The sequence below is a fragment of the Rhamphochromis sp. 'chilingali' genome (assembly GCF_963969265.1).
Source record: "Rhamphochromis sp. 'chilingali' genome assembly, chromosome: 14".
Taxonomy (NCBI): Eukaryota; Metazoa; Chordata; class Actinopteri; order Cichliformes; family Cichlidae; genus Rhamphochromis; species Rhamphochromis sp. 'chilingali'.
In genome coordinates, this window is record NC_137941.1 from 33661931 (window position 1) to 33674324 (window position 12394).

The window sequence follows — 12394 nt, forward strand, 5'->3', positions numbered from 1 at the left end:
CATTTGCTCTCTGTTTAGCTAGAAAACATCAGAATGCTGCCAAAGATCCCTGTGTCTTGTGAGTTTCTGGTTTTTCTACCTACACTCTGTTTCATTCAACCTCCTTTGTGTTTTCTGTGCTTTTGCAGCTTTTTTTTTCAATTTGCATTTGACCTCTCAGGGCCACCGTCAATTAACGCACTTAATCAGTGACTTAATCACTAATAGAAGTACCCTGAGCAATATTTGAATTAGGAGGAACAAAATGCAGAATATCTGTTTATTTTCTTCCTATCATACTCATTTGCAGCGTATCTTAATTTCACATCCTTTGTTCTCAGTCTGTTTGAACACTGGTGATTTTATTGCTCTGGTTTATATTTTTCACTTAAACAGACTGTTGGGCCTCTTTATATATTTCAGTCCTTCTCTCCTCACCATTCCTTTCTGATCTATCCTTTCCCTCACAATCCACATCTCAGTCTGTCCATCCTCATCTCGTCTCTCTGTCTCTGCCACATCAGCTCAGCTCTGCAGTCTCTCAACATCTCTATCTGCTTTTTTTCACCTGCGACTCTGTCACATTGAGTTCTCTGCTCTTTCTGTCTCTTTTCTTTTTCTGTTTATCTCTCCTCTTTCTTCCTTCTTCCACCTCCTCCATTTTTCCCCCATTCCACCTTCCCTCGCCCTTCTTCCTCCTCCCTCCTCATATCTCTCTCTCTCACTCTGTTCCCCTCTATCACCTCCTGGGTAATGACAGGGGGGACAGGTGGAGACCAGACCATCTCTACCACCAGTCTGTGTGTGATTGTGTGTGTGTATGTGTGTGTCATTTACACACACATACACACACAGATGGTGGACAGGGGTCCCTGCCGGCCAGCCTGTCTGTCTGGTGATGGGGTGTTGTTGTTGTTGAGTGCACTCAGCCACACATGATTAGCTAGACAAACACACACACGCAGACACACACGCATATGTAGTCCTTTCTACATGGCACATATGGGGCTCAGCACCAAAACAAGTCACCTGCTATTCCAGTCACACATACACAGACTCACACACACAGGACTGAACAAGAATCAGAGGGCTGTGGAATTGTCAGTACTGATTATGGATAATCGTGTGTGTGTGTGTGTGTCTTTGCTTTACGTAACATTATCACTACGCAATAAATTTTCTTACATGTTATCCTCAGACTGTGGCCTTATTCTAATTTATGCAGTGGACTAATTAACCATTAATGCTGTTTATGCTGTTTTTGGCACAATATAATGAAACTTGGTTAAAAGACTGTGGAAGTGTGAATACAGATGGAATTTAATGGGATTGATAAAGTTTATGTAAATCAGTGAATTTATATGCACCAGGTTAGAGTGAAGTTGAACATACTGGGGATAAAAAGGAGGATCAGAGATGATTGGGCAAAATGTATGTCTCTTTAAGACTGTTTTTATTATGGACATACCTTCAACAAACACACATGTGAATGACAAAGAGAATCCAATCGTTTAAATGAAGAAAATATACTATTAATTTTTGAAACGGAGAAATCCAAAATGATGTAGAACACAAGACAAAAACAAAGGCAAATAAAACAAACAATACATTTCTGTTCCCTGCATTGTAGATGGGTAATGTCGCTTTCACACCTAAACAGAAAACTGAGTATAATAGGGGTTATAGTGGAATATGGCAGGTGGGGGAAACCCTATTGGTGCAGTGTTGGGAAAAGAATTCCTTAGAATTATTGCTCTTGCGTGCCCTAGTGTTTCCTTGTGTAACGGCAGTGAGCAACACCCCCCCCCCCCCCCCCCCCCCCCCCCCGCCATTAAGGTGTTGCGGATAAATACAACAAAATAAAATGATACGATCAAGACAAAAACTATGGTATTTTGTAAATGTAATAATAAACGCGATTCCACTGTGTAATTGTGTAACTTGGTCGCTATGGTAACGCATAAATATTTCTTTCAAAATAAGACACACAACTACAACACGGGAAAAGACCCAGGGAAACTGAGCTAACGATAAAATCCCTGAAAACCATACATTTCACACCCAAGCCTCAACTCTCGTGGCCCGGTACCAAACGAGTCCGTGACCCACGGGTTGGGGACCGCTGTGTTAAACAGTAATGCTAGTATCACCATGGAATTTACTGAGTAAGTCTAATCAGTATCATCACTTTATATTCAGACTGATGTCTTATACCCTTCATGTAAGCTAACATTGACCATGAACACCACAGCCACTCTGCACCAGTACAACATAGTGCATCAGTGCAAACTTGCCACAGTACTGCAAACTAACCTGTTTAGCCCACAGAAAACTGCCCAGTACTTTTTCATTTGACCTTTAAATACACAAAAACAAAGTTTGCATATTTGTTTGTTTAGCAAAATACTGAAAAGACATAACTTCCCATCATGAGCAGATCAGTTTGAAATATATATACACACACATATATTGGTTTGGGCTTTAATAGGTTCCACTCCTTTTTTTTTTCAAGCTTTCCACCAGATTTGTGAAACTGGTTGTACAGATTTGCTCTCACTGGCTACAAAAAAATTACTGAGCTCCTACACCGATGTTGGGCAATAAGGCTTGGCTCAAAGCTCAAGCTCATCCCAAAGGCACTGGGGGTCAAGCCTGTGCAAGCCAGTTTGGTTGTCTTTACGCCAGACTGGGAAAGATACTTTGTGGGCTGAATTTTGTGCACAGAGAATGTAGAATGTTGAAAAATGATACAAATAGTTTCTCAAGTTGCATTTTTTGTTACTATGACAACCAACCAGAACCAGCTGGTAATTCATTACAGAAAATAAATAGTATAATGTAGATGAGGAAAGTGTATTTTATCCACTTTTAGCGGCAGAGGAAAAGTGGCCTGGCAAAAGATGATGGGGGAAAAAAAATGAAGGAATACTTCGATGCATGCCTTTTTGATGATCGCTCCATTGCATTTTTCCAGCTCAGTAACAATGACACCGAGCAGGTGCAGCACAGGTGCCTGATACCCAACAACATGTGTCACCTTGACATCAAACTGTTGTCACATGTCACACTGTATTTCTCCCAGTGGTACCTCAATGGTTGTAGAGGTAAAAGTGCCTTTGAGCAATGCAGTGCATTCCCAAAGTGGGAGTAAACAGGAAAGCTTGAACTCCAGATGTAAAGCATTTTTCTTAGTACTTCTATAAAATTTGCCAAAAAACCTCTTCCCCTGTCAGTACTTTACCAAGAAGGGCACACTGGGAATAGTCATTAAGATGACCTCCCTTTGATCCGGGGAAAGCAAACACATCTGATTTGTGGAGAGCCGGAGAGATTGGAGGATTCCTGGAAATTGCGTGTGTGAGAGAGAGAGACAGAGAGAGAGCTCTCCATTTATATATTTATTTGATTTTTAGATGTTTCTCTTTGCTTATTTATGCTTCATATATCTCATATACATGGGTTTATCTCTGTTCTTATCTGCACTCACATCATATCCTCGTGTCTTTGCATCACTGACTTGCAGACACTGTGTTTGGTCATACAAGCCTATTATTAAAATGGATGAGTGACCTTCACAGGGTCATGTCGCACACAGTAAAACCCCTCTGTGCTGTTGCTGTGCACAGTTTTCAGCCCTCCTCTCCCTCTTTCAGACTGGCATGAAGGCTGTTTCCTGACAATGGAGCTTCAAGCGTAACAGCAGTTTTATCTTACACACCAGTCTTACAAAGACACTGAGGTTCAGCGACGGGCCAGTAGAGCTATAATAGGATCTGCTGGTTTATTTTATGTGAAGATATCCTATTTACACCAGGATGTCTTAAAAAATAAACAGAGGCAGAGAATCGGTGTGTTTTATAGGAAATTTATTGAGGAAATTAAGTGACTGATAAACTATCATGTAAAACCCAATAAACCCATTAATGAGGCTGTTTTCTTTTACAAAATGCTTTTATATAACAACTGAAGAGCTGCATTGTTAATCAGTGAGCTTTGGATTCACAAGTATGGTGATTTTGTTGCCTTTCTTCCTTTTTTCACTTTTCATCCATGGCTAAGCATGTGAATGACTTTCTTTGGTAACAGTTTGGAAACTGTTGGTAGTATCCCACTATAATGTGAGAAGACAGAATAAAACTGACATGTAAACTTATCAAAGAAGAGAAAGCAGTAACTGTTTTCAGTTAGTTGTGGAATTTGGGTTTTGGGTCTCTTTGCTCAAGCGGTTCAGCAATGCACAAAAGTCTTGAGCCAGCCTCTGATTTCTTTATATTTGATAGGAAATTAGAAAATAGCTGCAGCAATTTATTGAAGCATGTGCAGTTTGTATGATTCTAACGAGTCTGAAATTCAGTATTTTGTATCATCATCTTTATTCTTCAACACAACCTGAACTGTCTTAGCCAACTAACTTATTTAAGTAGTCCTCCAGAATAGCTCTCCAGGCTTCTTGAAGAACTTCTTGAAGATGGTATTGCCTTGCAGATCAAAATCTGAGCTAGTTTTCTGCATTCAGAACTCAACCGGTCTTGACAAGATCCTGAACACCACTGGCTTAAATGCAGTTCTAAACCAGCTGCTTTAGATACCTGTTGTACCTCTTTTCTGACCTTCTCTGTACGTACTAGCAAACAAAAATTTGAAGCAAAGATTTTACATTTGGAATCATCACATCATTGGACCTATTTTTCAGGGTTTCAGTTCTCTCAGTCTCCTTTCCAGCATTCCCTTCCATTAAGACCATTTCTGATGAGGCTTCAGTGAACAGTAGATGCATCTCTCAGGTTGTGTGTCAGGTCTTTGCTGGATTTGACTTGACCTTCAACTACTGTTGGTCTGCTGTAGATAGTTTCTAGCCCTACCACTTCTTTTGCCCTCTTTTTGTCCTGTTTCCTTATTTTTCTTTTAAGGACACACTGCACACTGTGCTAAGATATCCCAAGTTTTCAGCTAATAGCTCTTTGGGAATCACTCTGTTTGTCCAAGTCATAATACCAACACCAATAAATATTAACATAAACAGTTTCCTAGAATAATACATGAATTTAAACATATTGATATTCACTATAAGTTTTTCCTTGATTTTTCAGTGTGAACTGCAAATGCCATCAGCGACTATCACCATGCAGTTTTCACATTTTCAGTGTTTACATCATTGTACTCCAGACGTGACCTCCCACTCACCAGCCCACATAGAGAGTTACGATGTTAATAAACTTACACTCACTGTGATATCCTTTGCCAAAGCCAGAGTGTATGTGACAGCAGGAAGTAATAACTAATAATTTCAGTAATAACTGAAATCTATCATATACAGTACCTCTAAGCTCGAGTACATTTTACTACGTTTACTACACAGTACATTTAAGCTCACAGTAAAATTTACTAAAATTTACAACAAGTTTCTGTGTTTGTAAATATCTGCAGTGTCACATCTGTAAAATCAGTAACAGGAAACAATTCCTCATTATTCCACCCCGCAAATCTTGCACATTTAGAAACTCATGTGGGTTTTAAATGATTGTGCATTACTGATAGAGTCACTACTGCATCTGGCAGATGGTAATTAATCTTAACTTAATGCTTTTTTCTCTCTCTTTTTTTTTACGGTTGATGATTAACAAATAAAATACGCTTCTGAAAGTTTACCTGTTGTCAAGTTCCTCCCCAGCTATTTCTGCTATTCTTCCACTCGAGCTGCAGCTGCAGCGGAGTTATGAATTTATTTTAGATCATAATAGAACTTTTCATTAACGTAGATTCATTTGCAGCTGTGGGGGACGCTATGCTGGGCCACCTGTCCCTTCACCTCCGCCACTCACCTCAGCTCCCCTCCCTTCGACCCTGGGACCTGCGCTGACGGAGCAGCAGCGTCCTGCAGAGACATGGAAGACAGAGAGGCGGAGACTGAGGAAGAGACAGGGCGGAGATAAACAGAGAGAGAGAGTGTAATCTATCTGCAGACGGACAGGGTGCTGCGGCAGTAACATCCTTAATCTGACTGGCAAGGCCTGATGCTGATCTGACAGCTCCCACTGATGTACTGTGGAGGGAAGAGATAGGAGCAGCACACATGAACGCATGCACACACACATCCGTTACAAGGTTTTTTGGTGGCTACACTCAAATCTTTTATACTATATTAAAATCTATATTACACTGAAATATGTGGTTAACAGCTATATTTCATAGTTTTATTGTTATTGCTGCTATATAATACTATTACCAAATTTAAGAGCTAATAAAACTTGTGCCACACAACTAATAGCAGGTGTAGTAAAGAAAAGTGTGTTCGGTATTTTGAAGTATCGATTAAACGTTTAAAAAAACTCTACATTTTTTTGCAACTAGAATATTGATTTTGTGACAGGTTTGGGGATTTTTGTGACTTTTATTAATGGCATCAGCTGCTCATTAAAGACTGAGAAAACTGTCAGGAAACAGCTAATGTCTGTGTGATAAAGATAATGAGGTCTGAAAGTTTAGCTTTCACTCTTCTCAAAGTCTCAGGTGAACACGTGTTGTGAGACACTAAAACGGCTTTGAACTCAGTGGTGTCAAACCAGGGCCCGAACACAGCCCACCGAAGGGTCCAATGCAGCCCACTGGATGACTAATACTAAAGACTGGAGTGAAATCAGTGATTACTCCAGATTTTCAACAAATGTCCTGCTTTTCCTTTTATGGTTATGCCAAACTTACTACACGGGACTGAGTTTTTATCACACTGGGCACAATTTATTGATTTATCGCAATATTCAAAACATAAAAACAGCAAGAAACAGTCTAGATGTGAAGGCTTTGTGCTATTTCTTTTATATATTGTAATATTTACGTAAGGAATAAATGAAGGTGGACAATACTGAGAAATTTTTTTTTTATTTTTTATTTTTAAAGGTACTTATCATAAATTACATTTTTATTTTCTATTATTATCATTCTTATTATTATTATTATTATTATTATTATTATTATTATTATTATTATTATTATTATTATTATCAGTCTTTTTTTTAACTTAAAAACCTTTCAGAAATATCCAAAAAAGACTAAAGCGTGTTAAGCAACAAAACATTTATATTTCCTGCCAACGATGTCAACAAAAGCTGAACTAAGGCCAGTGTGTTACTTTACTGTTTACTTTATTTATACTTTATTGTTATGCTACTTATTACTACGAGATACAAGAGCGAGTCAGTCAGTGCAACCTTTTTTTAATGTTACCTTAGTATTTTAGTTAACGAAGCAAACATGCTATTTGTTTAATATATTTTATAATATATTGATATGATTATTATTTGATTACTTGTATATATATTTTTACTTTTATATTACTTTTGTTTTAATTATTTGATACTTGTTTATTACTTGTACTATTCACTCTCCATTAATATTTCCTACTCTTGTGCAAAAGAAGAAGGACACAACTGTGTCTCTCTCTGCACAAAGTGGACAAGTGAAACTACACAACAGGACAAACTTTTTGGCTTTAAATATATTAGAGTGTGTGTGGAAACTGACTGTTTCAGATGATTTGTAGGAGAACTAAAGGAAAGAAAGTGTTTTGGAGACGATAACAAGCCAATGGTTTTGAACCATGGCTTTCTGTGCACTGAACACAGTAATTATCTGTAAAGCTGGGGTGGACAGCAGGACTTTCCACAGACTGCTTTCACAGACTGCTTTCAGATGTTTATTCCAACAGTTAACATTAACTGACTGCAATAACCAAGAACTTGGTTAAGTAGTGTGTGTGTGTGTGTGTGTGCGTGCGTGCGTGCGTGCGTGCGTGCGTGCGTGCGTGCGTGCGTGCGTGCGCGTGTGTGTGTGTGCACGTGATGAATCTATATTTATTAATCCCATCCTTTTAGCTCTGTCTTATTAGACTCCAGCTCTGATTTCTTCTGCAGCTAACTATGCTGTGTTGAGATTATATCCTGGGCTATAACAGATCAACTACACAGGACAAAAAAAAAGTTTTGTGTGGTCTGTAGGTTTGCAGAAGGCTTGGCTTATTCTTACTGTACAGTTAGTGGCTCTTTAATATATAACAAAGAAATGAAAATAGATGGTATTATAATTATTTAATCAGTGTACTCATACGTGCATAAGTATAAACATGCACGTGAAGACTGTGAAACAACCACCATCACTAGCCACCATCCACACTCCTCCGTTGGGTCCATGAATAATGCAGAACTCCCATTTTCATACCACTTCCTCTTCCCTCCCCTCATCCCCTTTTTTCTCCTCCTCCTCTTCCCCTGTGCCATAGTAAAAATAGATCCATAAACCTGCAAGCTTTCGCTCTGGTGTTTACACCATCGTGGCCCTCCCCACTGCTCTCCCTCTCTCTCCTGACAGTAGGGTTATTACTCTCATTCATCTCAGCCTGTTCTCTCCATCTTCCACGGGAGCCAGAGAGCAGAAACAAAAGAAGAGGTTGTTGGGCCAGACTGCGAGCAGAGAGAAGGTCCTCAGGTAGAATGTAGATGCTTAATCTCCATATCTTTATTATGTTGCTCATAAAAATAGCCCTATGTTCCACGTCTCCCCCTTCCTCCTCCGTGTGCACTCACTCTTAGCTCAGGGGAAATGAGGAGCTCCTCTACCAGGCATTAAATGTACAAAGTGGGATGCACCGAAAGGAAAAAAAAAATTTGATGTCCGCTCCTTCTCTGTGGATGCAAAGCAGTAATAAGTTTACTTGTCAGTGCGTCGTCGGGGAGGTAAGATGCGAAAAACTGCTGTAAATTCACTTTATACATTTTTGTTTGGTAAATTAAGTATGTCTGCTTTTTCCTTACGGTAAATAATATTAGACTTGTTAGTGGATTGAAGCGATCTCTATGAACATAGAGAGGTTTGGAGCAAACCTAGCTTGTTTCACTGAGTAGCTAACAAAAATAACCTGTGAATTACCACTGAAGAAAACAGGATGTTAAAAAAGAAACTTGACGCACAGACTTAACTTAAACCCTCCCCCCAACCCAGTACCGTCTGCTTATAGGTCAGAAACTCTAACAAGCACAGTAGACTTACCCAAGTTGTGGACTTCATATCCTAAAGCAGTGCACGTGTGGCTTATATAGAAATCTTTAGTGTGCAAAGAGTTTGGAGGTCTGGGTCTTTCTTATATAGCTTTTTCCTAATTAACCCTCCAAATAACAAGAGTGTAGTATAAGCTTTGTGCTTCTCTGCTCTAATATAAGGCTCATTATGTCCATTGCAAAGAGCTTTTCATTAGCTAACTGCATCATCATTGGGTTACGGGTTACATTAAAATCCCCCACATTAATGTCACATCAATCCAAGAAATTTGATCATTTGATCATCAGCCAATGGGCTCTAAGCAACACTTAAACATCCTTCCTGATTTATGAGCAAGATATTATTTGTCAGCACCTTGTAAACTCACTAAGTCATATCTGTTTTATGATATGATAAAACTATGATTATGGTCAGTTTATGTTTAGAGGTTTGGGTTAATTAATTAATAAACATTGTACTGAAGTTAGGGAATAGTCATGGTTATTGTTTAAAAGGATGAATGACCATAAATGACGCCGAGCTCCTTTCTATAGGGATGTTGCCGTTCTGTTATGATGTCACATGACTTCCTTTGTTGGTTTGATCATATTGAATAGAGCTGCTGTAAGGCTCTGTAGCTTGTTTATGTCATTTGTTGTTTTGGTGCTCACTAACTGAAACTCTCTGTTTTAGGAACAACGTTCAGATTACAACCATCTTTGAACTTGTTTTAGGTTTGCTGACAAAATTGGGCACTTTCATTTTGGCAATTTGTTTTTTCATGGGTTTTTTTCTGTTTTTTAATTGTAGTTTTTAACTAAATCTTATTAACAGGAGTTCTAGCCTGACATTTTTCATGTATTTTTCCCTTTTTCTCTTCCAAGCAGTTTAAGGCTACATCCACACTAATGCGTTTTTGTTTGAAATTGCATTGTTTTCTCTTCGTTTTGGCCTCCCGTCCACACTGAGACGGCGTTTTTCGCTCATGGAAACGCAGCGTTTTGAAAACGCTCTCGAAAACGCATACATTTGAAAACGGTGCTTTTGCATCGCAGTGTGGACCACGAAAACTGAGAATTTCTAAAATGATGACACATGTTAGTCATATGATGCAGTCATGTGACCAATTAAGCTAAGATAGTGGAGGGCATTACACAGCAGTTGTTTTGTTTGCTCTGAAATTTGACAGCCCTATTAAAGATTAAATTCTTTAATTCTCACCCACTTTTGCAACTTTGTACTTTTGTGTTACTCGCAGCAACAACTCCACCTCATTGTTAGTCCATTTAAAAAACTCAGTGCTTTTCCTCGACATTTTGCCGCAACGTTTCAAAAAGCCGGAAGGTAAATAAGCAGCAGACAGAAATGAGGCAGGCCGAATCTTCTTGCGTTTCACGCATGCGCAGGACTGGAACGTAAGCGTTTTCAGCCGTTTCAATGTGGACGTGCAACTCTGTGAAAATGACTAGTGTGGACGTAGCCTAAGACTACAGCCTCAAAAGTTATTCCCCACCCCAGCTGTAAAAGGCTGCTGGGGTATTGATGTCACCTGACCACATTCAGGCCTTGCGGATATGCAAGTTTGTAAATGCAATAACTCGAGAATAAGACAATGTAGGATTTTGAAATCAATACCATAGATGTGTCTACTAGGAGGCTGAGAGTTAGCAGTGGCAGCCAACAAAATTTTTATTTATTATTTATTTATTTATTTATTTATTTATTTTTAATTTATTTATATTTATTTTATTTTATTTTATTTTTATTTACTATAAGCTGTTCCTGACAATAAGACCGCCCCTCCCTGAGCCTGGCACTGCCAGTGGTTTCGTCCTGTTAAAAGGGAGTTTTTCCTTCCCACTGTCACCAAGTGCTTGCTCAGAGGTCAGTCATTTGATTGTTGGGATGTTCTATTTATTATTGAGGGCTCTTACAGCGTAAAGCACCTCGAGTTACTGTTGTTGTTGGCGTTATATAAATAAAATTGACTTGAATTCGGAGTGGTCTTGTCACACTGTTATCACAGAAATAACTGGATGTCCTGTAATACAAAACCAATGTGTGCATTTTCCCCCTTTTCTTTTACATTCCTATGTACTGAATAATTTATGTAAGCTAAGATGTTATCAAGTTCCAATAAATGGATAGTTAGAAAAGCTTAGATGTCATTTCAACAAACCCAATGCTGAAGAGGAACAATAAGCTGCTTTTTGAAGCCTCCTGAGTTACTGTGGATGTATGTTGAATCCTGTGATTGCTGTAGAAAGCTTACATGCTGTACTACAATGCGAGAAAGTTATGGCAACAGTAACTGAGGGTGACAATGGGGAATGCTTTTCATTCATTCTGTTCTCTCCCATGGATTTTTCTCATTTTTTTACACATCACTGGACTTAAATAAGCTTTTATATAATAAATGATGAGACACTTATACTGTGAAAGGGGCACAAAAGCTTCCACGCAGAAGGGAACAGCAGTCCGGTTAGTAAACATTAACAGCAAATTTGACAGGAGACAAAGTGGAAATTGAATGCATGGATACCCTCCATTGACTAAGGTCTCTTTGTGCTACTTTTCTCTCCTTCTCCTCCACGCCTTCAAAAGGTCACACAGTAGACTACAAAAAAAATCCCATTTGAACGTTTTGAACATGAGAAAGAGGAGTTTGTTACACCGATGCTCGTCCCACACAGGTTTCCCCTCGACACAAACTCACCACAGAGCATTTCAAACGAGCGAATGTCAGGCTGTGATTCAGGGATGTTGGACCGAGTCTACATAAGCCTGTTTGTGCGTCGCACAGACAGAGGAGCACAAACAGTAAAACCTCTGACAGTCTGCCACTGTCTGAACCTGTGATTCAGTTCAAAGAGCAGAGAGAGGTGTGCTAGACATGGAGGAGGCACAGTCCCACATTTCACCTCTCAAGGTGACAGTGTTTTGAAAACACGTCGGGTCTGTCATGCTTTTTGATTACATGTGGCGTGTGAGGTATTGCTGAGTAGTGCTTTTGTCACTGTCTTGATCTGTGTTTGATGCAGTTTTCCAGGAATCACTCTTTAAATTTCCCCATATGTATATTTTTCCACCATTTTTAATAATGTTCATTATAAGGCACGACACCACTGGGGAATACCACAGATACAGACAGCACTTGTCATATTTGTGTCTACCGGAAAAAGACTCTGCAACGCTAGCTTTCACTTCTGTCACTTCAAAAAATGAAAGTTGTAGCCATTAAAATCTAACACGTAGCTGATGTATTCACATTGTCATCTGAATGCTCCGCATTTAGTATTATCCTAAGTAGCTCAGTGTGTTTATGGCGCCATGTCTGCACAGCCTCTGCGTGCTGAGTTTTCCACAGTGGCGTCCTCATTTGGCG